The sequence below is a fragment of the Podarcis liolepis genome (assembly GCF_965112155.1).
Source record: "Podarcis liolepis genome assembly, chromosome: 2".
NCBI classification, from domain to species: domain Eukaryota; kingdom Metazoa; phylum Chordata; class Lepidosauria; order Squamata; family Lacertidae; genus Podarcis; species Podarcis liolepis.
In genome coordinates this window covers 17,884,029-17,908,408 of record NC_139555.1, presented here as the reverse complement: position 1 = coordinate 17,908,408, position 24,380 = coordinate 17,884,029, and positions in this window count along the sequence as shown.

The window sequence follows — 24,380 nt, the reverse complement described above, 5'->3', positions numbered from 1 at the left end:
GCGGTTAGGCATTGGTTAAATTGGTTCTTGGAGGGGTAAGTGCCTATCCCTCCAAATGATGCGGAAAGGGAATTCCGTTAAAGGAATCCAGGGGCTTGCCATTCTTTTCATCCTTGTCCCTGGAGTCGGACTTGGGCCGTGCAAGCCCCACCGGAACATGAGGGTGAGAAGTGAGGGACTGTTGCCCAGCTTCATTCTCTCACCCAATACTTGTTTCCCACGCTGGCTTCCGCTGGAATCTGGAAGTCAGCTCTGTCCCTGGGCATGGACAGATAGTCATAACCAATGCCTAAGCAACCACTCACATTTTTTGTATTTTGAATAAAGTTGTGGCCAAAATTATGCCAAAAACCTTAAACAAAAAATTGATGTGTGAAGTGTGAATTTTTTGGGGGGTGGCATTGTGGGACTCAACACACAAAGCAATGGCATGAGACCAAGTTGAGGTCCTCATTATGTGCCCTTCAGTGTTGCTTCACAGGTCCAGCTAAGCTGTAATGGTGTCAATACTGGGAGGACAGCTCTGTGGGTCTGCCTCACCACGCCAACCATACTGAAAGCAAAGGAAAACTTCAATCGAGCCTATCACTCCAAACGCTGTCACTGCCAATAGGGCATGCAATGTTGTTTTCCTCTTCAAAAAGTAAAAAAAAAGCTCCCTAGCCTGTTATAGATTTCCTCCCATTATCTGACAAATGGATTGCTTCTTGTTGAAAACATTTTTGTCGTAAAGAGCTGCTTTAAATCAGGCCTGTGTGTGTGTGTGTGTGTGTGTTTCCCGTCTTTTTAACAACGCACACTGCTTTGACAGGTTTGAGTTTCGCTTAATGAAAATACCAGCACCGAGTGAATAATTCCTATTGCATAATTAATAGGATAAATCTGAATTCATTTCTTATTTGCATATTCTTCATGTGTATCTGAAGAAAAGAGCTGGAAGAATTTTAAAGGCAATACGTTGACAGAACCGTGTACACATTCTTCTCTACTGATGAAGTCTTTATTCCTTTTTCATTTTTGTAGGGCAGCTTTGGTTAACATACAGTCAGTGTGTGATCTTCTGTTTCCCATCTATGAGAGGTCAGAGGCGACTAGCACAGGATTTCACATTGTGGCTCAACCAGGCTCTCCAAAGTGAATACCAGCAGGCCTTAAGTGCTGTGGTGTAGTGATTGGCTGTTACATCCACTCCCCCCGCCCTCACGTGTGCATAAAAGCAGATATGTCCAGGAGGAAGTACGTGGCCCTAGAACAGACTTAAGCAATGACTCTTCCCCACTGAAAGGAGAGATTGAAAGGAGGTCACAACTCACATACCCTCCAACATTTCTCTGATGAAAATATGGACATTATTATTATTAATAATTTGGGGATTCATCACTCCCATGTTAAACAACGGTTAAACTACTCTATTCCGAACTTAAAAATGGAAAGTGTAATGCTGGTGGGTCAACAAAAGAGGTTTAAAGACTCTCTTGAGGCAAATCTTAAAAAATGTAGTATAAACACTGGCAACTGGGAAACACTGGCCTGTGAGCGCTCCAATTGGAGAACAGCCTTTACCAAAGGTGTCATGAGCTTTGAAGATGCTCGAACTCAGGACAAAAGGGAGAAATGTGCAAAGAGGAAGGCATGCTTGGCAAACCCTCACCATGATCAATTCCCTCCCAGAAACCTATGTCCCCACTGTGGAAGGATGTGTGGATCCAGAATTGGCCTCCACAGTCACTTACAGACCCACTGTTAAAACTGTGCTCATAGAAGACAAGCTTACTCAGCTATGAGTGAGAAGAAGAAGAAGAAGAAGAAGAAGAAGTTGTTAAACAATGGAGGAGCAAGGATCAGGGTCACAGCAAGTAGCCCCAGCCCTGATGCAACATGTGCCTCATCCGATGTACAGTGGTACCTCGAGTTACAAACACCTCAGGTTACAAATGCTTCAGGTTACAAACTCTGCTAACCTGGAAGAGTTACCTCAAGTTGAGAACTTTACCCCAAGATGAGAACGGAAACCGTGTGCCGGCAGCACAGTGGCAGCAAGAGGCCCCATTAATGAAACCACACCTCTATTTAAGAACGGTTTCACGTTAAGAACGGACCTCCAGAATGAATTAAGTTCATAACTAGAGGTACCACTGTACATCAATATTTGTACATGTAGAATGTCAGAAGTGGGGTTATTCAATGTACCCCATATCTTGTTCCTGCATTGTTGATCATGGAAGGGATGAAGGCCCAAATAGGAGACTGGGAGATCTAAGTTATGGCATAGCATGGGGGCCCCCCACCGGGGCACTTGCCCAGGGTTCAAAATTGTTAGGGGCACAAAATTTCAACAGCTGGTGCTGCCTCAATACAGCCATGCCCTGCCATCACTGGGCTCCATTGGAAACAGTTTCTCCATGTGAATGAGAAAGTGACCTCTCCAGATAATGGAACAACTGTTGGATTTTTTTCCTGTGGCTGGGATCTCCTGAGTGATGCAGATGCCATTAGGCAGTTGAATGCGCATGTGTACTCTGTCTGTTTCCCTCCCTCTGTATGGCCCCAGGCACTGGCAACTCACGCTACACCACTGGATCCAAGGACAGTCCCATAGTTCAATGCTAACACACATGCTTTGTGTCATTTTAATCCAGTTAGGGCTGGGGAAAGACCCCTGCCTGAAACCTGGGAAAGACACTGCCCAGAAGTGTGTAGACATTAGTGACCTAGACGGACCAGAGCTTTGACTCTGCATTAAGCTGCTGCCCATGTTCCTAGAGATGAACGTATAAAAATGGACTACAATAACTTACTTCAGTACAACATTCAATAAAGCCCACACAATACCCAGATCATGAAACAGCAATCACTGACTAAACTGAAGAAAAGTTGAAAATTGGGTCAGACCACTGGGTCGGTATGTAATCCCAAGAGATCACGGCAAGGACTTCCATACTGAGTTGGTTCCATTTGGTGGGAGGGTGTTGTCGAAAATTGCAACGCACTTAAAGATTGCTTTTTTATTACATGGGAGGCGACTTTCCAATTTTCTCGATATTATTCACCTAATCTGCATAGTGCAGCTAAAGTTCTTTTGTCATCCTCTTGATTTACTCTGCTTCCTTCAGTCACGTAACACCACAGAAGAGTGAAGTAATGCTTCCTTTTCTAAAACAGTGAATGCATTTAATATTTATTGCCTAGCAATCCTCTCAGGAGCAGGAGAAATGCTCTGACATAAAGGTTTCTGATTTGTTTTCTTAGGATTAATAACTTTTACAGATTTGTGGAATCAGAGAGATGTGAAAGATGTGGCATTTCTTTAGTAATGGCATGCCTGATTTAAAATGTTTTATTTTCACCCCTTCCCTTCTAGCATTTTCTTTTTTCTTTCGTTGTATTGGACTAAGCGACACAAATTGATTATCTAAAAACTAGCCTGCTCTGAGACTATTCAAGCTCCTCTGAGTATATATTCCTTACAGAATCTATTTTCAGAAGCAGTCTGGAAGTTACATAGTTGTTCAATAGCAGGCTGAGAGACAATATTCTACCTCCAGTCATTTCCTGACAGTACCAGTTTGGCAGAGATGGGACCAGGATAGGTAAAGGTAAAGGGACCCCTGACCATTAGGTCCAGTCGTGGACGACTCTGGGGTTGCGGCACTCATCTCGCTTTACAAGCTGAGGGAGCCAGCATACAGCTTCCAGGTCATGTGGCCAGCATGACTAAGCCGCTTCTGGCAAACCAGAGCAGCGCACGGAAATGCCATTTACCTTCCCGGAGTGGTACCTATTTATCTACTTGCACTTTGACGTGCTTTTGAACTGCTAGGTTGGCAGGAGCAGGGACCAAGCAACGGGAGCTCACCCTGTTGCGGGGATTTGAACCGCCGACCTTCTGATCGGCAAGCCCTAGGCTCTGTGGTTTAACCCACAGCGCCACCCGTGTCCCAGGATAGCATCAACTAAAGTCTGTGTCCCAGCAAGTTCTTTTAATTTGTGGTCATTTGTGACAATCAATAAAACACATCAAAAAGTACACAATCAAACTGAACAATTTCCACACAAACCATTATAAGATGTAATATGAAAGGTACAAAATATAATATCAATAACATTATCAACAACAAAACCTGCTAAACAATGCCCCAAAGACTCAATATAGCAAGATAATGCAATGAGCTGAGGGATAGTTACTTGGTACCAGCATAAAGAAAGGAAGACCGTCTTCCTTCAGAGCAACAACAATGAGTGCTATGAGGAGCCCAGTTTTCATGGAGGTGTTCATTCATGCCTGCAGAGACAAATTTAAAAATAGTCCATTAAAAACATTGTTAACCAGAGCTTCCTAGCTAAATGGTGAAATGCAGGATTTGAGATTGCATGAATAACGTTGCAAATTCAATGCCTAACATTGCCAATTAAAGAATAAACACATTGCAGGGCTGTAAAAAGACCCCAGGAAACTGCTGCCAGCCCAGGTGGACACCACTGGACTAGATGGAGCGATTGCTTGACTCATTATAAAGCAGTTTTGTATGTTCATTAGCGAAGTTATGTATCAGATTATACACACTTCTGTGCAGAATCAATCTTTCCTCCCCTGTTCATTTGGACCACCTGCTGAATTATAAACAAAAAAGACAGTTGGAGGCAGACTGACTGTCCTGACCTGATTTCATTGAGATTCAACCTGCGCAGAAACAACAAACCAATAAACTTCAAGCTACCAACCTACGGCAAACCCTGGGAGATGGGAAGACAAAGGTGAGAGGCAGAGATTTCTTTTCAGTTCTGAGGAGATAACCTTGATCAAATATTTAGGGGTGGCTGGGCCAAAGGCAGGCAGGTGCTCAGTGGGCGAATACACCTTGGCTTCACCCTCTTCGCTCCACCCCGAAGCAGAGTTGGGAACTTTTCATGTTACCTGGCTCTTCTCTCTCTCAGTTAACTGTAGACAACTATTGCCTTGTTGGTTCTCCAGAGTATTTATTCCACTGTATGACACATCTAACATACAGGTGAGATTAAAATTTCATAAGCAGTCAATATCCTGCAGGTCTTCAAAATCTGGATTTGGAGATGTATAATATCCACCTGAAATGTTGCAGTGGAAAACCAGGGTGCCCATCTTCCAGGGCCACGCTTTGGCACAAGTCATGTGACCCATACAAGAACACAGTGCCCCAAACCACGCATTTTTGGGTGCTGTTCTTGCACACAATTTTTGATGCTGTGCTCTCGTGTGAGAGCACGACTCTTTCAAAATGGGACGTCAGAATTTAGTTGGGACAATTGAGGAGTAAGGGCATGCTTTAAAAGGGTTCCCTAGATATGTGGTGGAAATGTAAGTTAGCAAAAGAATTTTGGGAAATGATATATAATGAGTTGGAAAAAATGTTTAAAATAACTTTTTCTTTAAAAAAACCCAAAGTCTTTCTTTTAGGAATCCTGGGTGCCGAAACCCTAAGGGAGCAGAAAAGACTATTTATGTATGTGACAACAGCTGCACAGATGTTATTGGCCTAGTGATGGAAATAAGATAAAGTCCCTACCAGAGAAGAATGGCAGATGAAGTTGATGGATTATGCCGAAATGGCAAAAATGACCAGAAGAATCAGAAATCAGGAAGACCAAAATTTTAATAAGGAATGGGGAAAATTTATAATGTATCTTAAAAACCATTGTAAACAGCTAAAATCGTTAGTAGGATTTGCTAACATTAAACTTGTAGTTTAATGGTGAACTTTGGACATAATAGAGATGTAACAGATTTGGATTATCATAAAAGATGCAGGAGAAAATGATTAAAAATACGACCCACAAAGGGAAGGAGGGAAGTCCAAGAGATTCTCTGGAATCTTGTTTTTATGTTGTATGTTGGATATGTGATTGTAAAACTTTAATCTGAAAAACCAAAGAAGGTTAGAAGGATAAGAGGAACTAATCTGCTGATGACAGCAAGGCTGGCCTTCACACACTTTTGGAAGTACTTGAGGGGGGGGGGAATCACAGTGGAAACATGGCAAACATTAGAAAAAATAAATGAACAAATGTCAGGGAATGGTCTGAATCAGAGGGTTGGGGGATGAATTCTTAGGCAGATCAGCTCCTCTTTGAAGAGGGGGAGGAGGGGGGAGATTCGCCCCTCCTTATTTCCAATGGTTTCTGGAGCAGAGAGTGACACAGACACTGAAAAGCTTAGACAGGAGTTGCCTAGTTTTGAGATAATGGAAAGTGAAACAGAAGGGAGGGAACAGCCAGCAAAGATGTCATTAGAGAGTTTAGGGGACCCTCTCTCCCAAAGAACTAGGAGGTCCACCCATATTAGAGAACAGAGAATGCAGAGAGGAGGAGGAACTTCCTGTTGGCATCCAGGATGTTGTTGGAGATAGAAGGGGGGCGGGATTTAGAGTAGCCAACTGCTCTCCTTGTGGAGAGATGTGGATTTTTGCTTGCAACCAGATGACTGAATAAAAAGGACTATAAAATATAAAGTGCTCGTTAATTCTTGCCTGTGAAGTTACTGAAGGGAGGGGAAGACTTTCCATGCTTGACAACAAACAAGTTTGCTTTTGCAGAGAATTGTCCATCTTGTGTATTATGATTACTATTTCGATTTCTTACCTGCCCTTCTCCAAAAGGTTACAGCAATTTAAAATTCATTATTAAGAAGAGTTTAAAACAAAACGCAGTCGTGGTAATAGGGTGGGTCCTGGAAATTTGTATCTCGGATGTGAGCGGCCAGGGAAAATAGGTGTATTTTAAACACACAACAGAAACTATAAAATGAAGCTGCAAAACATACCTTTTAACACCTCCTGTCAAGGTAAGGTGCTTGATAGTATATGTATACATTCCACTATCATTATACATTATGGAAAGCCCTTCATTATGGAGATGAATGTATTCGACTGCAACTTTTAAAAAAGAGAACCACAAAGCCTCCTCAAAAGAGTAATATAGCAAGGATGAAGAAGAAGAAGAAGAAGAAGAAGAAGAAGAAGAAGAAGAAGAAGAAGAAGAAATACATACGTGTAAGACAGCAACATATATATATCTGATATGTGTTATGAACCTTGGGGGGATTCACTATAAGAATTTAACCTTGTATCTGTCCGAACCTAGACCCAGAGCTATCAACAACAGTAGCAGAAGGAACACATCCATCATTATTATCGTCTGCGTATGAGTGGCTCAATCTTGGGTTTGTATGGTCAGATAATGCTATTCATAGACAGGACAGTCCGCAGTGATACTTAGATGGTCCTTATCACTCTCTGCTTTTGTGGCAGCCACAGCCATACTTTACTGTCATAAATCTGTCAATAAAATTTTGCCTGTGGAGGTTAGCAGCCATGGTGGTAGCAGGGATGACTGAATGAAGAGAGGATGAGTGGCATAAGCTCGATCCCTGGAACAAAGCATGAGGGAGATACTTGGTTTGGATATCACTCTAAGGCAGACCTACTTAATTTGTACTTCCCCAAACAGTAAGTGAACTGAAATGCAGCTACCATCAACATTTCAGCTGCTCCAGATAGAGCAATGGTGTTTTCCAAATAAACAATATGCAAAACATTGTGTGCATTTATTAGGGGGAAGTGTGCATAAAAGTGCAAATATCAATGAACTTCACATACAAATTACATTATGCCGGGGAAATTGTTTGGAAGAATGTGTATATTAGGCTGAATTGCATACAAAAATCTGTATATTAGAAGAAATGCATGCTAAAATCCATCACGATTTCATCAGCACTTAAAAAAATAAATTAATTTCAAGCTGATGTAGAAATGTGGGGAAATCAATTTAAAATTGGAAAAATGAGAAACTGGAAAAAACCCCATACTGGCATATTCCTCTGTCACTACCAAAAATAACCATTGCATGGGCAGCCCTTAAGACTATGCAGCCTATAAAGAGTAAAATTGTGGATCTACTGGTGTTCTTTCAATGAGAAAGTTGGTGGTAGAGGATATTGGGGTCCTCTTGGTATTTTGGTCTTTTTATCTGCAGGAACAGAAACCCCAATCCATTCTGGGGGGTTCTGCTCTATTCAAAATCCAATGACTGGCCTGTGTTCCACATATAAGAAACATACTATTTGCTACAAACTTACACATGAATGCACAATTCTTCTTCAGTATACACAGAGAGAAAGCCTCTATCATATCAAGAAGTCACTTAAGGTAACTTGGAAGTTAAGCTGTCAGGACTATATATATACAATTTCCAGAGCTGAAAATTTTGACTAATGCTTCTCTTGAATCTTAAGTAGGTGAGGCTTTTAAAGTGTTGTACAGACAAAGGATGAAGTAAAATCACTCAGTGGGGCTTTTCCCTTCTGGATTACGCAAGAATGTAGGCCTCTTCTGTAATAAATTTGCTTTGACAGCTGCTTAAAAATTTACCAAGCCTGACAACACAGACTGAAAGTAAAATAGCGAATATAGAGAACTCTGCTGTTTATTCCCCCCTCCCAACTTTGGAAAACACTTATCTTTCTAATGGGAACCATATTTTACTATATTATCTCTGAGAATAGAGACCTACTGTTTTCTTTTTTTGTCTTGTATTCTCCTAGGTATTTTCCCTGCAAAAGGAAGACTAGAACAAGCAACTCAATCGCCACCATGATGTAAGAGATTAGGGGAGGTCATCCCCATTCAGCCATGAAATTCACAGGGTAACTCTGGGCAAATCACTCTGTGGTAAGCGCTGCATTGGCCACGGCTGAACTAGGGCGTCATGACATGAGCCTCAAAATGGTTGCAAAATGATAATCAAAAGATTAAGTGATATTGAGTGGTATTAAAATCATGCTAAATTCAGGTTGCTTCCTGTAGAGATGTGCAACCTGATTACTACAGTGGTACCTCTGGTTACAAACTTAATTCGTTCCGGAGGTCTGTTCTTAACCTGAAACCATTCTTAATCTGAGGTACCACTTTAGCTAATGGGGCCTCCCGCTGCCGCCGTGCTGCCGCTACACGATTTCTGTTCTCATCCTGAGGTAAAATTCTTAACACAAGGTATTACTTCTGGGTTAGCGGAGTCTGTAACCCAAAGTGTTTGTAACCCGAGGTACCACTGTAGTTGGCTGTATTTATAAAACAATATAAAATAAGAGAAATTGTTTTTCATTTCAATGAATGCACATACAGAGAGAAAGAGAGACACTGCCCTTTATTTTATGCTATTTACAAAGTGGACAACCCATCCACATCATGAGGGAACAGAAAGGAAGACAGTTAACCAAATTAGTATTAATGTACACCGCCTTTCTATATTACTACAGTGGTACCTCTGGTTACGAACTTAATTCGTTCCGGAGGTCTGTTCTTAACCTGAAACCGTTCTTAACCTGAGGTACCACTTTAGCTAATGGGGCCTCCCGCTGCCGCCGTGCTGTCGCTGCACGATTTCTGTTCTCATCCTGAGGTAAAGTTCTTAACCTGAGGTACTATTTCTGGGTTAGCGGAGTCTGTAACCCAAAGCGTTTGTAACCCGAGGTGTTTGTAACCCGAGGTAACACTGTATTCATGTTTAAACTCAACCATTTCACTGGAACTCCCTCCTCCTAAGACAGTCTTAGTGTGATCCTAGCAAACTCAGTGTTGACAGCACCTAAGCATTTGTAACTGTACTGCATATTATTTCACTCACTATTTACCTTTGTCTCTATTTCCATTCCCTGTCCTCCCCAGTGTGTCAAATTTTACATTGTAAATTATGGTTCACAACCAAATTTGGAATCTTGAATTGGGGGTTGCTTCAGCTCAGAGCCCCAAATAGGCAATGCACTTTTGGTTTTGATGTGAATCAGAGACACCTTTTAGTTCACTTAATAACGTTTCAGAAGTCTCCCTGTTGACTGCAATCAATAAATGCTTGTAACTTTATTTATTCATTTTGGCAGAGCTGAATGGCAGGCATAGCAGTGCCTTCTGAGTGAATGGAGAATGCAAAAGTTCTAACCGATAGAGTGCTTTTATAGAAGAATAGTTTAAAACTTTTTTTCCTTAAAAGAGGAAGAAGAGTAGAAGAAGAGGAGTTTGGACTTGATACTCCACCTTTCACTCCCCTTAAGGAGTCTCAAAGTGGCTAACAATCTCCTTTCCCTTCCTCCCCCACAACAAACACTCTGCGAGGTGAGTGAGGCTGAGAGACTTCAGAGAAGTGTGACTAGCCCAAGGTCACCCAGCAGCTCCATGTGGAGGAGTGGAGATACGAACCTGGTTCCCCAGATTACGAGTCTACCACTCTTAACCACTACACCATTCTGTGGTTTGGCGGGTGCTCTGCATGGGTATGCAAAGTGTAAAATCCCTGCAAAATTTTGGAAGTATAGAGATTGGAGAGTATAGGGACTGGGGAGTTAGCAATGAATGAAAAACAATTTGAGGCCTTTGTTATCTTCTGTGGGGTGACGTGAACTTTGCCATGCTCCTAATTAATGCTTGGTGGAGAGGATGGACGACACTTCACTGAGAGAATACATCAATGTGTGCCCTCCATAGTGCAGGTAAATCAAATGTTTCTGGGACCATAAAGGGGGTGGGATGGAGTGGGGAGCAAAGGGGAGTCATTTAAAAACACAAGAAGATCACTTCTGGATCAGATCAAAGTCCTACTTAGTCTAGCATCCTGTTATCCCAGTGGCCAAGCAGTTACCTCTGAGATGCCCACCAGGATGACTGAAGGGCAATATCCCTCTTCTGCTGTTTTTTCCTAGTGACTGGTACAGAGAGGCATAGCTATCAAGACAAGTACCATTTATAGCTTTCATCTTCCATTGCTTTGAATAACTCCCCTTTAAAGCTATCTGAGTTGGTAGCTGTCAGTGGATGGTGCAAGTTCCACAGTTTAACTAAGTGCTGTATGAAGAAGTACTTATTTTTATTTTTATTTTGGTCTGTCCTGAATCTTTCAACAGTCAGCTTCATTGGATATCCCCAAGTTCTGGTATTATGAAATAGAAATAAAAACTGCGATGGAGTAAATCATTCAGGCATTTAAGCAACATTACAATCAAAGGATCCAGGACCTAAGTTTTCTTATGTGTTGCTACTATGATTTTTTTTTGAGGGGAGTATATGATTTTTTTTTTGAGGGGGTACCTCATCTGTCTCCTGAGAAATCTCTATGTGGGACAAGAAGCTACAGTTAGAACTGGATATGGAACAACTGATTGGTTCAAAATTGGGAAAGGGAAAGGAGTACGGCAAGGCTGTATATTGTCTCCCTGCTTATTTAACTTTAGTGTTGTTAGCCGCCCTGAGCCCGGCTTCGGCTGGGGAGGGTGGGATATAAATAAAATTTATTATTATTATTATTATATGCAGAATTCATCATGCGAAAGGCTGGGCTGGATGAATCCCAAGCCGGAATTAAGATCACCGGAAGAAATATCAACAACCTCAGATATGCAGATGACACAACCTTGATGGCAGAAAGTGAGGAGGAATTAAAGAACCTTTTAATGAGGGTGAAAGAGGAGAGTGCAAAATATGGTCTGAAGCTCAACATCAAAAAAATGAAGATCATGGCCACTGGTCCCATCACCTCCTGGCAAATAGAAGGGGAAGAAATGGAGGCAGTGAGAGATTTTACTTTCTTGGGCTCCATGATTACTGCAGATGGTGACAGCAGTCACGAAATTAAAATACGCCTGCTCCTTGGGAGAAAGACAATGGCAAACCTAGACAACATCTTAAAAAGCAGAGACATCACCTTGCCAACAAAGGTCTGTATAGTAAAAGCCATGGTTTTCCCAGTAGTGATGTATGGAAGTGAGAGCTGGACCATAAAGAAGGCTGATCGCCGAAGAATTGATGCTTTTGAATTATGGTGCTGGAGGAGACTCTTGAGAGTCCCATGGACTGCAAGAAGATCAAACGTATCCATTCTTAAGGAAATCAGCCCTGAGTGCTCACTGGAAGGACAGATCGTGAAGCTGAGGCTCTAATACTTTGGCCACCTCATGAGAAGAGAAGACTCTCTGGAAAAGACCCTGATGTTGGGAAAGATGGAGGGCACAAGGAGAAGGGGATGACAGAGGATGAGATGGTTGGACAGTGTTCTCGAAGATACAAACATGAGTCTGACCAAACTGCGGGAGGCAGTGGAAGACAGGAGTGCCTGGTATGCTCTGGTCCATGGGGTCATGAAGAGTCAGACACGACTAAACGACTAAACAACAACATGTGCATTGGACTGGGGAGTTGTTGGGGGGCTTTTGCTGGGGGGGTGTTCCCCTTTGCTTCTGTTGGTTTTGTGTATCTTTATGTTGATACGGTTCAGGTTATATTTTTTATATTCTGTTAATAACAACAACAACAACAACAACAACAACAACAACACCACTTTATTTATACCCTGCCCAACTGCCTGCATTTCCCCAGCCATTCTGGGTGGCTCCCAACAGAATATTAAAAACACAATAAAGTATCAAACATTAAAAACTCCCCTAAACAGGGCTGCCTTGAGATGTCTTCTAAAAGTAAGATAGTTGTTTAGTTCCTTGACATCTGATGGGAGGGCGTTCCACAGGGTGGGTGCCACTACTGAGAAGGCCCTCTGCCTGCTTCCCTGTAGCTTCACTTCTTGCTGTGAGGGAACCACTAGAAGGCCCTCGGAGCTGGACCTCAGTGTCCGGGCTGAACGATGGGGGCAGAGACTGTAGTTATGTATTTTTTCATGTTGTAAGGCACCTTGAGCATGGCTTGAACTGTGGAAAGGTGGCATACAAATAGAATTATATATGCTTGCATTTATGTATTTATGACTGAGGCTGAATGCTGCCATCTGTTGCTTGGGTACTCGGATGCTGTTGGATAACAGCTCCCATCATCTCTAACCATTAGCTAAATTGACTGAGAACCATGAGAGTTGAAGCCCAACAGCATTTGGGGATCCAAGGTTAAAAAACTCTGCTCTAGTGATGACAGGAAGCCTTCACTGGGATTGGCTTCATAGTTACCCTGTGTCTCCACTATGTTGAGGTCCACGTGTTGGCTGCTGTAAAAAAATAAATAATAATAATGGTAAGCGTGAAGCAGTTTCCAGAAAACTTCTGGCCTATGAGGTCACAAATTTCTCAGCCTTAATAATTAATAATAATAATAATAATAATAATAATAATAATAATAATAATAATATTTTTGTTGCTCTCAGTCACTGTAGCTATGCCTTTGACAAAAGCTGCATTGTAGAAAAAGTAGTCAGTAACCATGCTTACCTCCAGGTTGGAAAAACTTTGCTACCCGGATTTTGCACACCAGGATGCTGTAAAAGGCACAAGAGTAGGCTTAGCTATTCTTCTGTTTATTTGGCAACCAGGTTGGCAGATCCAGAAGAGAATCCGTTGCCCTTTAAGAGTAGTTCATGTCTCACCATTTCCTGATTTATTATACAGCCTTATATCACTGAACAAGAGACAACGTCCATCAAACATCCACACACACGCTATCGCATACACTCAACTCATCAGTTATGTTAGCTACTTTTTTCCAGGTTGGCATTATCTCTCTTTATTTCTGTGAAAACCTTGGCTTGAGCGCAAACACTGTAAATGAAGGCAGTCAAATGTTTGTTCTTACCTATTACTCTAGTCAAAAAGTCTCCCTCTCCCTCTCTCATGAATGGAAATACTTTAACGTGAATTTCACAGCTTGCAGAGTGCCCGAACTTTATTTAAAATGCTTAAAGGGATATTTAAAAAGCACCAAAAGCTAATGATGTGAGCATGCTCATATCAGAATGAGATAATTGTCAGAGGGGTGGAAAGCAGCATGGGAGGGAATAACTATAAGGAGGTACAGCCATCGTTCAATGGTAGAGCACCTGTTTTGCATGCATAAGGTTCCAGGTTCAGTTCCCAGCAACTTTACATAGGACTAGGAATATCCCCTGTCCTGGAACCCTGCAAAACTCCCAGACTCTGCTTTCTGTTGAAGGATCTTGACCATAACCTGTTGAATATTGCAGAGCATACGCAGACTGTCCAGAAGCAGTCAGTTGCAAGCTGGCAGGATGAAGCAGGAACAAGACACTGCTACTAGTAACTTGTTTACTTAGAGGTTTATTATTTACAGCAGACACACAAGTTACTATATACAAGATACAGACACGGATCTTAACTCTCTTTCTGAACAACTTCTAACTCACTCTCAGAACAACCACTGACCAAGAAGAAGAAGAAGAGTTTGGATTTGATATCCCGCTTTCTCACTACCCAAAGGAGTCTCAAAGCGGCTAACATTCTCCTTTCCCTTCCTCCCCCACAACAAACACTCTGTGAGGTGAGTGGGGCTTCAAAGAAGTGTGACTAGTCCAAGGTCACCCAGCAGCTGCATGTGGAGGAGTGGGGACGCCAACCTGGTTCACCAGATTACAAATCTACTGCTCTTAACCACTACATCCCACTGGCTCTCCAACCAACCAACCAACCACAGGAAGGTCATGAGTCATCATGCCTATGTGGGTGACCTCGACCAATAACTGAGTTGTATCCAAGGTACCATATCTCTAGGCAGAATAACTCCCTCTGCTCGGCCTTCGGCCAACTCCTTATTTGCTTCTGTAGGAAGCTGCATCAGATAGCACGTAGGCAAAAATCATCATCTGAGGCCCTTCTTTGTGCACCTCCTCCGCATGAGGTCCAGAGAGGGATAAGCACAAGCCTTCTCTGCAGAGCCCCCCCCCCCACCATTTGTGGAATGCTCTCCCCAGGGAGGTTTGCCTGGTGGCTTCATTATATATTTTTAGATGCCAGGCGAAAACTCTTCAACCCGGTCTTTGGCTGATCAATATCCCACAGCCTTTTAAATGTGTTTGTGGAAAGGGGGATTCTTGTTTTGCTGTTTTGTTTTACTTATTTACTTGTTTTTAATCTTGTATTCCTCCCCCCGTGAAACACCCTGAGTTCTTAGGACAAAGGGCAGTATATAAACCCAATAAAAAAAATAAAAATAAAACCCCTGTCAACCATATAGACAATAGTGAACTAGGTAGATCAATGCTCTGATTCAATATCAGATACCCTTCCTATGTGGGAGGTGTGGGAAGCAAGCAAGCAAGCAAGCAAACAGAAAGCAGGCATTTGTTGTGCTTTCTCCATTAATCTGAGTGGTGAGGAGTTCCAGGGGCACATCACCTTCTCCAGATTTGATTTTGGAAGGAACTCACTTGCGCAAGCTTCTGGTATTTCACAACATTTGAGTTTATTTACAAATGTACAAACTGAGTTTCAGTGGAGGCACAGCTTTAAGCACTCCAATATATAACCATATCCACGGCCCCAGGTGTAATAAAGCAGTATCTGAACCTGCACGCAGACAAGCTATTTCTGAGCCAAAACAAACAATCACATCCACTGCCAAACATCAGATCTCCAAAGAGAGGCGACCTTGCCTTGTCTGAGGCTCTTTGCTTACAGAGCCCTCGAAGCTTAATTCTCTCTCCCTTTTCTCCTTTCACAGAGGAGCTCAAATGGCCAATCAAAGGAGTGGTTACAGCACCATGGAGAGCTCCTAGAGAAAGCCACCCCTCCTTTCTTCTGTCCCTTTGTCTCTTTAATTGTCTCTTAAAGAGCAAGAACTTCTTCTGCGTAACTTGTCTCCCCCCAGGCAAGCTTCTGGTGCAGTCGGACTGGTTAACCACTGTGGGAGGCACTCCCTTCTTCAAGCCAAGAAGATGGTGGCTGGAAGCCTCCTGGCTCCAGCTTGGCATCTGGTACAGTGGGCTCCTGCCTGCCAGTCTCAGGTTCAGTGGCCCCCTGATCACCAGCATCAAGCTCAGAGCCAGGAACCTGGTCTGCTCCTTGGCCAGTCATGCTGTAGCCTGCTTATTGCTGGAATCTAGGTTGATAAGTGTCTCTCTCAGAAATCCCCTTTGTTCGCCTTCACTGAAACACACACCACTTAATTACTTCACTCTAAGTTGGGGAGGTATGCCCCCTACCCCCTTCTCTGATTGGTTTCCCCTGTCCAGATCATTCCAGAGTGGTTGTGTATCTAGAATCAATCTTCTAACAATTAGCTCCTGTGGAGAAGTGCCGCTAAACTATCCTGGGCTATTGATACTCCTTTGTCAAGTCCAGCCAGATATTGCCTTAAGCCAAGCTGCAGTGAGATCTGACAGAAAACAGCTAACACATTTTAACTTTTAATCAGCGGGGTGGAAAGTGATGAGTGGAAAATAAACGAGATGGTGGGAGGTCCGTGAGCAGTTTCCCAGCAATTTTGTTCCCTTTAACGTGTCTGTATATCCGTCCCACACACCCTCGGCGTGCAGAAGCTTCAGATGACTGATTCAGATCAGGAAACTAGCACAAGGGAAAGAGCTAATCAGGCAGGAGATCCATGACAGAAACTCCCACAGATTTGTTAAAAGAGTAAATGCAGTTCTGCCCTCTCCAATTCGCTTGGGGGCACAGTGCCATTCACTGTTTTTTTAAAAAAAGTTATGTGAGTTCCTATCACAGTTGTCCTGATGGCATGTCTGCCTGACTCAAAATATTGGAAAATAACTGCGTATTGTTTGAAAGAACCAGTCTTGCAACTCCAGAGTAAAAATAGACTTGAATATGAATATTGCAAATTGTTACTGATCCAGAATATTGCAAATGGTTACTAATCCAGTATGGTGGTTTGTTTGTTTTTTTTAAAAAAGGATACCCCCTTCTTAAAACCCACCTCCAAACTAGCAACGATAAACAATAAATCTCAAGGATACAGAGATCAGTAAGCTGACAGAACTTAAGTTCAAATGTAAACACTTTGTCCTAAAAGGTCGATGCCATTTTAGGTTCTATCAAAATGGTTTCTTCTTCTTCAGGACGCACAAACTAATGGTACGGTTCTGCTCAGACCTGATGAAAATCTCAACTTCTGTGCTTAGTTCTGAGAGGCACAGTGCAATAATGAGAAATTTGAAACCATTCATAGTTAGGTATGCTACCAACATTCTTCTCATCTGAATTTCTTCTTGGCTTTTGGAATTGCCTGGTCATGCTTCTGAAGCAGAAGCGATATAATTCCCCTTTTTCTTTCTGAATTTTGTACTTAGTTCTGCGCATGCCAAATTTGTTCATTTCAAGGGCCAATGATCCCCTTCTGTACATCTATTCTCAAGTAAATATGGACCCAAATCCTCTAAGCATAGCCCGACTTTTTTCTATTTTTTAAGAAAACTCTATTTTAATCTTAGGGACCATTTCTCCCCTTTGTCTGTATATTGAACTGTTGGTCTTTGCATGACATAATAGGGCAGGTTAGATCCATTCATAAACAATTACAGTTAAAGCAAATCACAGCAGGAAGAAACCTTGGCAACGTCCCTGTGGTCAACATTCGTTTGACTTCAACAGGGTTATTTTAGCAAAGGCAAAGCATGTGTTGCTTTTTCACAAGGAGAGCAGAACATAATCCCCTGAATGGGTGGTTTAAACCAATCTCCTTTATTTTCCCTCTTGTTTTAAGCAAGTGGTTTTTTCAGCTCATATCAGTATTGTTTAGAGAGCAGGAAGCAGTGGTGTACTCAGAAATGAACTGAGAGGTAAATATAAAATGTTTTTCAAAGAGCATCTGAAGGGGACAAGATCGGAGGGGGGGATATTAACTGCTAAACTAGTGCAGTAGCTTGGCGAGCCCTTCAGATGTAGCTTGTTTTGAAAGCAAAGATGTAGGTAAACCTTGAATTGGTCTCAGGAGACAAATGCAAAAGACCTTTTCAAATAGAGCCACTCAAACGAAGGTTACCTGGGTTTTAAATACATTTATTTGAATTGGCTGTGATAGGGGAAGTTGAAGTCCTTGTACAGGAGAGAGAATCTATTACAATGTGTGTGTAGGAGGGCAAGTAGAGAAGGTTTCTTTTCATAAGAACAGTCACTGAGTACAGTGGTACCTCAGTTGTCGAATGTAATCCATTCCGGAAGACTGTTCAACTTCCGAAATGTTTGACAACTGAGGTGCAAAGGGTGGTCAGCAAAGTCAATGGAGAAAAAAGGGGGGGGAACCACAGCAGAAGCCATTCGACTTCCAAGGTGCATTCGAAAATGGAAGCAATTACTTCCAGGTTTTCGGCGTTTGGCGTGATTTTACAGGGATGATATCATGATCATGCAGTTTAAATTCCACATCTGTATGTTCCAAAACATACAGCTTCCGAGACGCTCGAAAACCCAGGTACCACTGTATCCAACTCAAATATCTCAAGATGTGCACCCATATGCAAAAGGCACGTCTGCTTTTTCCACCCCTCCCAGAGGGACCATAACATTTTAATATGGTTTATATAATGTGTACACCAAAATCGTTTAGCCAGTTACCCACAGAGAGAAAATCTCTACTCCCGTAGTTTACATTGCCCCCCCCCCCCGCCAGCAGGAAATTAAAAATATTGGTTGTGGTACAAGCAGTAGAAACCATGGCAGATGCTCATCACAGTAAGTTTAGGGCTCTATAATATTCCCCCAAAAGCTGTTACCCTATTACAAAGATGTGTGTGGCAGGTTGTGGGTAACTTAAATGATCTATCATAAACACATTATATTGTTGATGTGGGGTTTTTTGTCATAATTGTAATAAAATATGTATTTGTACAAGTGGGACTACTCCAGACAGCCACATTCTATTCTATTCCTATTTCCCACCCCTGATTTTCTAGACACACGTAACAATCAATGTTCCATGATGCATGCTGAGTCCTCAATAGGGTGTTTTAAGTCTCCCTTGCCCTCACCGCTCTTTTCCTCTCTCTCCTCTCCCATGTGAGTATGTATCTATATCTATGAGAGTAAGGATGCACTTAACTTTTAGGTGAAATAGGTTTGGGTATGACATCCAGTGGAAGTGAAAATTGTGTAGCAGTATATGTTCAGCTGTGGAACATGCTGGCTTTAATAGACCTTTTAAGGAATTGCGAGATTTAGAAAGCTTTCAGGGTCAGTGTTGAAGGAAATAGTAATCATTCTCACAGAAGAAACATGTGACTGGAATCCAGGAAGACTGGATTGCTGTAAGGTTAGGTTGCATGCAAACATACCTCGGGCACCAGCAAAGGACGCCACGCCACTGGGTTTGACAGGTTGGTGGAGCTAAAGAGCTGATGCTGCCTTTGCAATGCTACAAGAACTGGAACCTCTCCCTTCCTAGGGGAAGTGAGGTATCAGCTTTCTTGTGCATAGCTACAGTGCCATCATAAACAGACAGGTGTGGGTGAGTCAGGGGATCTTCCTCCAAATTTCCAAGGAAGAAAGGCGTCTTGGCAGCGCAAATGAAAACTGCAGCCATCCTCCTCATTGGATGAACCATTAAAACAGAGCATCGTTTCTCATGAAGCTTGTTTGTAAATGGCCACTGTGAGAACAGAATTTTGGACTAGATAGGCCTTTGGACTGAATTTGATTCAGCAGGCATCTTACATTCTTAGAGAAGACTGGAGGGAATAGCAAGTTCTTCTTTAGAGGAACTTCCCCTCCGACAGCCAAGCTCAGACACTCAATACTAATGAGTGATTCCATCCTAACTCCAGAATTGCTCTCCAAGTATTAAAACCAGACTCTGGGGCTACATTTGACTTCAATGTTTAGAAGATGGGGAACTACCATTAGAATTGGTAAAACTGATATTATTAGGGGAGGCCTAAAAACGGAGGGTTTAGATTTAAAGGCCTGGCTCTTATTGTAAATTGGCAGGAGAAGACCTCTGTGCGCTTCTGGGTCCTATAAAAGACTTTACCAATTATTGCAGTCCTTTGGACATGTGAATTGACTGATCAATCAAATACCCTCTCATCCCTAACCCTCCTTAAGGTTTCCCAGGACTCCATGCCTGATTAGCTGCTCGATGAATTAGGAGTATGAAGTTTATTCTTCAGTCAACCACTTTATAAAGAACTCTTGACATGGGGGGGAACCCCAAACCAGAATGAGTCTGCTGAGTTATTATTACAGCTGCTAAAGCTGCCTCCTGCAGTGGGACATAAAGTGCATGGCAAGGGATGCAGGAGACAGAAGAGAATATTTAAAGGAAATGAAGGTACAAAGCTGTTTTACACTGGGTCAGACCACTGGCTTATTTATAGCAATGTTGTCTGTTCTAACTGTCAGCCACTCTCTAGTGTCTAAAGCAGGGGAGGAGGCCATGCCGTCCTACAAACCTTTTGTGGGGGGGCTCAATGTGTCAGGAAACAAACTAGCAACCTTTTGCATGGAAAACACATGTTTCAGCTTTACCAGTGAACTATGACCTTTTTTTGCAGCTCTCCTTCAGATGTTCCCTGGCTGTTCTTGAGTCAGGTTTCCATAAGCTATTTATTTTATTTATTAAATTTCTATGCCAACCTTCATCTGAAGATCACAGGGCAGTGTGCAACAGAAAACCACAAAAAATGCACATCATAATAGCAAACAGAAGCAATACCCACCCACACAATATTTTTATTTATTTATTTAAACCCTATAAATTAGAAGAGATTGGCTTCAACCATATGGACCCAATGAACAAGCTGGAAGTTAGTTTGGGGTAGACATGAGCTGGTGTCAGGAACCGTACAAAGAGGTTTAAAGACTGTCTCAAGGCCAATCTAAAAAAAAAAAAAGTAGCATAAACACTGACAACTGGGAAACACTGGCCTGCGAGCGCTCCAATTGGAGAACAGCCTCTACCAATGGTGTCATGGGCTTTGAAGACACTCGAACTCAGGATGCAAGGGAGAAACGTGCTAGGAGGAAGGCACACTTGGCAAATCCACACCGTGATCAACTCCCACCCGGAAACCAATGTCCCCACTTTGGAAGGATGTGTGGATCCAGAATTGGCCTCCACAGTCACTTACGGACTCATCGTTAAAACCGTATTTATGGAAGACAATCTTACTCGGCTATGAGTGATCACCAAAGAAGAAGAAGAAGACTGAGAAGGGCTGCACTGAGGAAGTATGGTGGAAGCCACCCCCTCCCCTTGATCCTGAAACTTCCCAGGAGCAGGAGGACAGTATAGATTTGGAACAGTGGTTTGCAGAGGGGCATCATTCAGAAGGCAGAAGCTGGGAAATACTGGATGGGGAACAGCTAGGAGAAGAAACACTGGGGGAGAGAGGGTTAGCAGATTCACAGTCTCTGGACAGCATTCACCCCCCCCTTCCCTAAAGACACAGAGAGCTCAGAAAGTGTTAGAACAGAAAACGCAGAGGGTACAAACTCAGATTACAAAACATTGGAGTGACATAGGTTAATGTGAATGGGGGGAGTGAGCCTTAATTGGGAGCACCGCCGTTTCTAGGGAGACGTGTTCTTTTCTCTCTCACTGTGATTACTAAAGAGTCTAACTGGTAAGACTTTCCTTTCGTTTGACCTTCTTTTTTACTGCCATTGGGGGAGGAAACCAATTCCCTGCAGCCTAACAGCTGGATAGCCTTCTTCACTCATCCTTCATGCCTACAATCTATGCATGGAGAAGGAATGGAAGCAATACTGTGCCATTGGGCCCTCCTGCTTAACTTTACACATACAGCCTAAAAGGTCAGCAAAGGGATGGCTACACACATCCATCTCTATGAATGCAGGTCCTCCACACATTTAGGAACTTTGATAGAGCACCTACACACATACAGCTTGATACATAAAGGTACCCCTTTGCTGACGTTTAGGCTGTATGCTCAATAGTCATGGGCAGGCGAAGCAGGGTCTGTGTACAATGTCAGGAGAGTGGTGAGAGATTTGATCCTCACTCCTACTTTCTTCATGTGCACATCATGCATGTGGGAAATGTGTGTTATTATATGTATATAGAATGTTGCCAAGGGACACGGGTGGTGCTGTGGGTTAAACCACAGAGCCTAGGACTTGCTGATCAGAAGGTCGGTGGTTCGAATCCCCACGACGGGGTAAGCTCCCGTTGCTCAGTCCTTGCTCCTGCCAACCTAGCAGTTCGAAAGCACGTCAAAGTGCAAGTAGATAAATAGGAACCGCTTTGGCGGGAAGGTAAACAGCGTTTCCGTGCGCTGCTCTGATTCACCAAAAGCGGCTTAGTCATGCTGGCCACATGACCCGGAAGCTGTCTGCGGACAAACGCCGGCTCCCTCGGCCCATAGAGCGAGATGAGCGCCGCAACCCCAGAGTCGGTCACGACTGGACCTAATGGTCAGGGGTCCCTTTACCTTTAGCTTAGAATGTTGTCATATCCCACTAAAATTTTATCTACGCTTCAGCCTTCTTCATGCTTGCGTGCTCAGATGTTTTCCAATTGTTTCTGATTATTGGCTAAGCTGCTTAGAAATGATGGAGTTGTCATCCAACAATATCTGCAGACCCAAGGTTGAATAACTCTGATGTAGGTGAATTATCAAGGAATCCCCCCCCCAAAGCTTTGAAAATGCTTGTAAGATTTCTCAGGGGTGCACTAAACACCCCTTGTACAAACTGCTGGTTCCTCTCCCCGGAAAAAATAAATAACATCAAAGCGAATCTGAAGGATTCTCCTTAAACAAAATGCCCAATAGATTTTGAGGGAAGCAAAAAGTGTTTTGATGAGACTCAATAGACATTTCTAGGGTTTGGTACATCTCAGTGATATATATCTATAATTAGGTTGGTTTCTATCAGACGAGCCTTTGCTCTGATGGCAACATTTTTGTTGTCAATACTTTTTAGGGTGGAATAATATTCAGCATTCACACTCTAGGATCCAGGTTGAATATAAAATATTTATTCACTCAGCCTAACAATCTCTCACTGCTTAAAGGCACCCAATTGATTTTTCTTTTAATTAGACCACATTTTGATTCTGCAGAAGGTCATTACATTTGTCAGAAGCAGAAGGCTCCCGGATGGATGGGAAGTGTGAGGCCAGCTCCATTTGTCAGTCCAAGGAAAAAGGAGAGAGCCAAGCATTGCCTTCAGTTGTTGCGTGTTTTGAAATCAAGATCAGCTCTGTCAACTGGAAAAGTGATGGATTCACACGAAGAATATGAGACCTTCGAGATATACAGCTACCTCGGGGCAGTGTGTGTGGTCAGCATATAAATTTAACACACCTATAATAGATAACTGAGCTTCTTCCCTTCCTCCTGTAGGACTTCTCCAGCTTGAATTACATCCTTAGCAGAAAAATAACTTTGGGGAGGGGAAAGGGGCATTCTAGGGAGATGGGATTCCCTTCTCTTTGATTCCCATCCACTTTTGGTGACAACAGGGAGGAAGAAAGGAAGGAAATTAGGAGGCTTCTCCTTTTTTGGCACTTGGAAACCTATTAAGACTAACTATCTGTATTTCCCTGGTATTTCAAATACAGTGGTACCCCGGTTACAAACACCTCAGGTTAAAAACACTTCGGGTTACAGACTCCGCTAACCCGGAAGTAGTACCTCAGGTCAAGAACTTTACCTCAGGATAAACAGAAATTGTGTGGCGGTGGCGCAGCAGCAGCAGGAGGCCCCATTAGCTAAAGTGGTACCTCAGGTTAAGAATGATTTCAGGTTAAGAAAGGACCTCCAGAACGAATTAAGTTTGTAACCAGAGGTACTACTGTACTGCTGTAGCACAGCGGTCACCAAACTATTCGGGACCATGAAAACATTTGGAATTTTGAAAGTTCCGTGGGCACCTCTCCCTCTGGTTGCTACCCCAGCCCATTACTCTCCCTGTCCAGAGAGGAAGAGAGGAAGTGTGCGTGCATACATGAACACACACATGCATCCACACAAAAACGTGTGCATGCTCATCTATGCCGAAACACACACAGCTTTCCCAGTGGATCTGGTTTAGATCCAGGATAATTGAAATGGATAGTCCTGGATTTGCATGATTTCAGTGTTCCCCCAAATCAAAACACTAAATGGATATACAGCATAGTGGTAGACTCTGCTGTCTGGAATGCAGGGGGCGCTGTGGTCTAAACCATTGAGCCTCTTGGGCTTGTTGATCAGAAGGTCACAGTTTGAATCCCCGTGACAGGGTGAGCTTCTGTTGCTGTGTCCCAGCTCCTGCCAACCTAGGAGCTCGAAAGGACAACAGTGCAAGTAGATAAATAGGTACCACTGTGGTGGGAAGGAAAATGACATTTCCATGCGCTCTGGTTTCTGTCATGGTGTTCCGTTGCACCAGAAGCAGCTTAGTCATGTTGGCCACATGACCCGGAAAGCTGTCTGTGGACAAATGCCGGCTTCCTCTTGGTCTGAAAGCGAGATGTGCGCCCCAATCCCATAGTCGCTTTTGACTGGACTTAACCGTCTATGGGTCCTTTACCTTTTTACCTTTTACTTTTAGACTGTGCTCTAAAAATCACAGGTCTGGTGCTTGCTGGCACCACAGAAACATTGATCCAAGTCGCATATATACCTTATAGACCCTCAAGTTATTTTATGTAGGCTGACAACAAAAC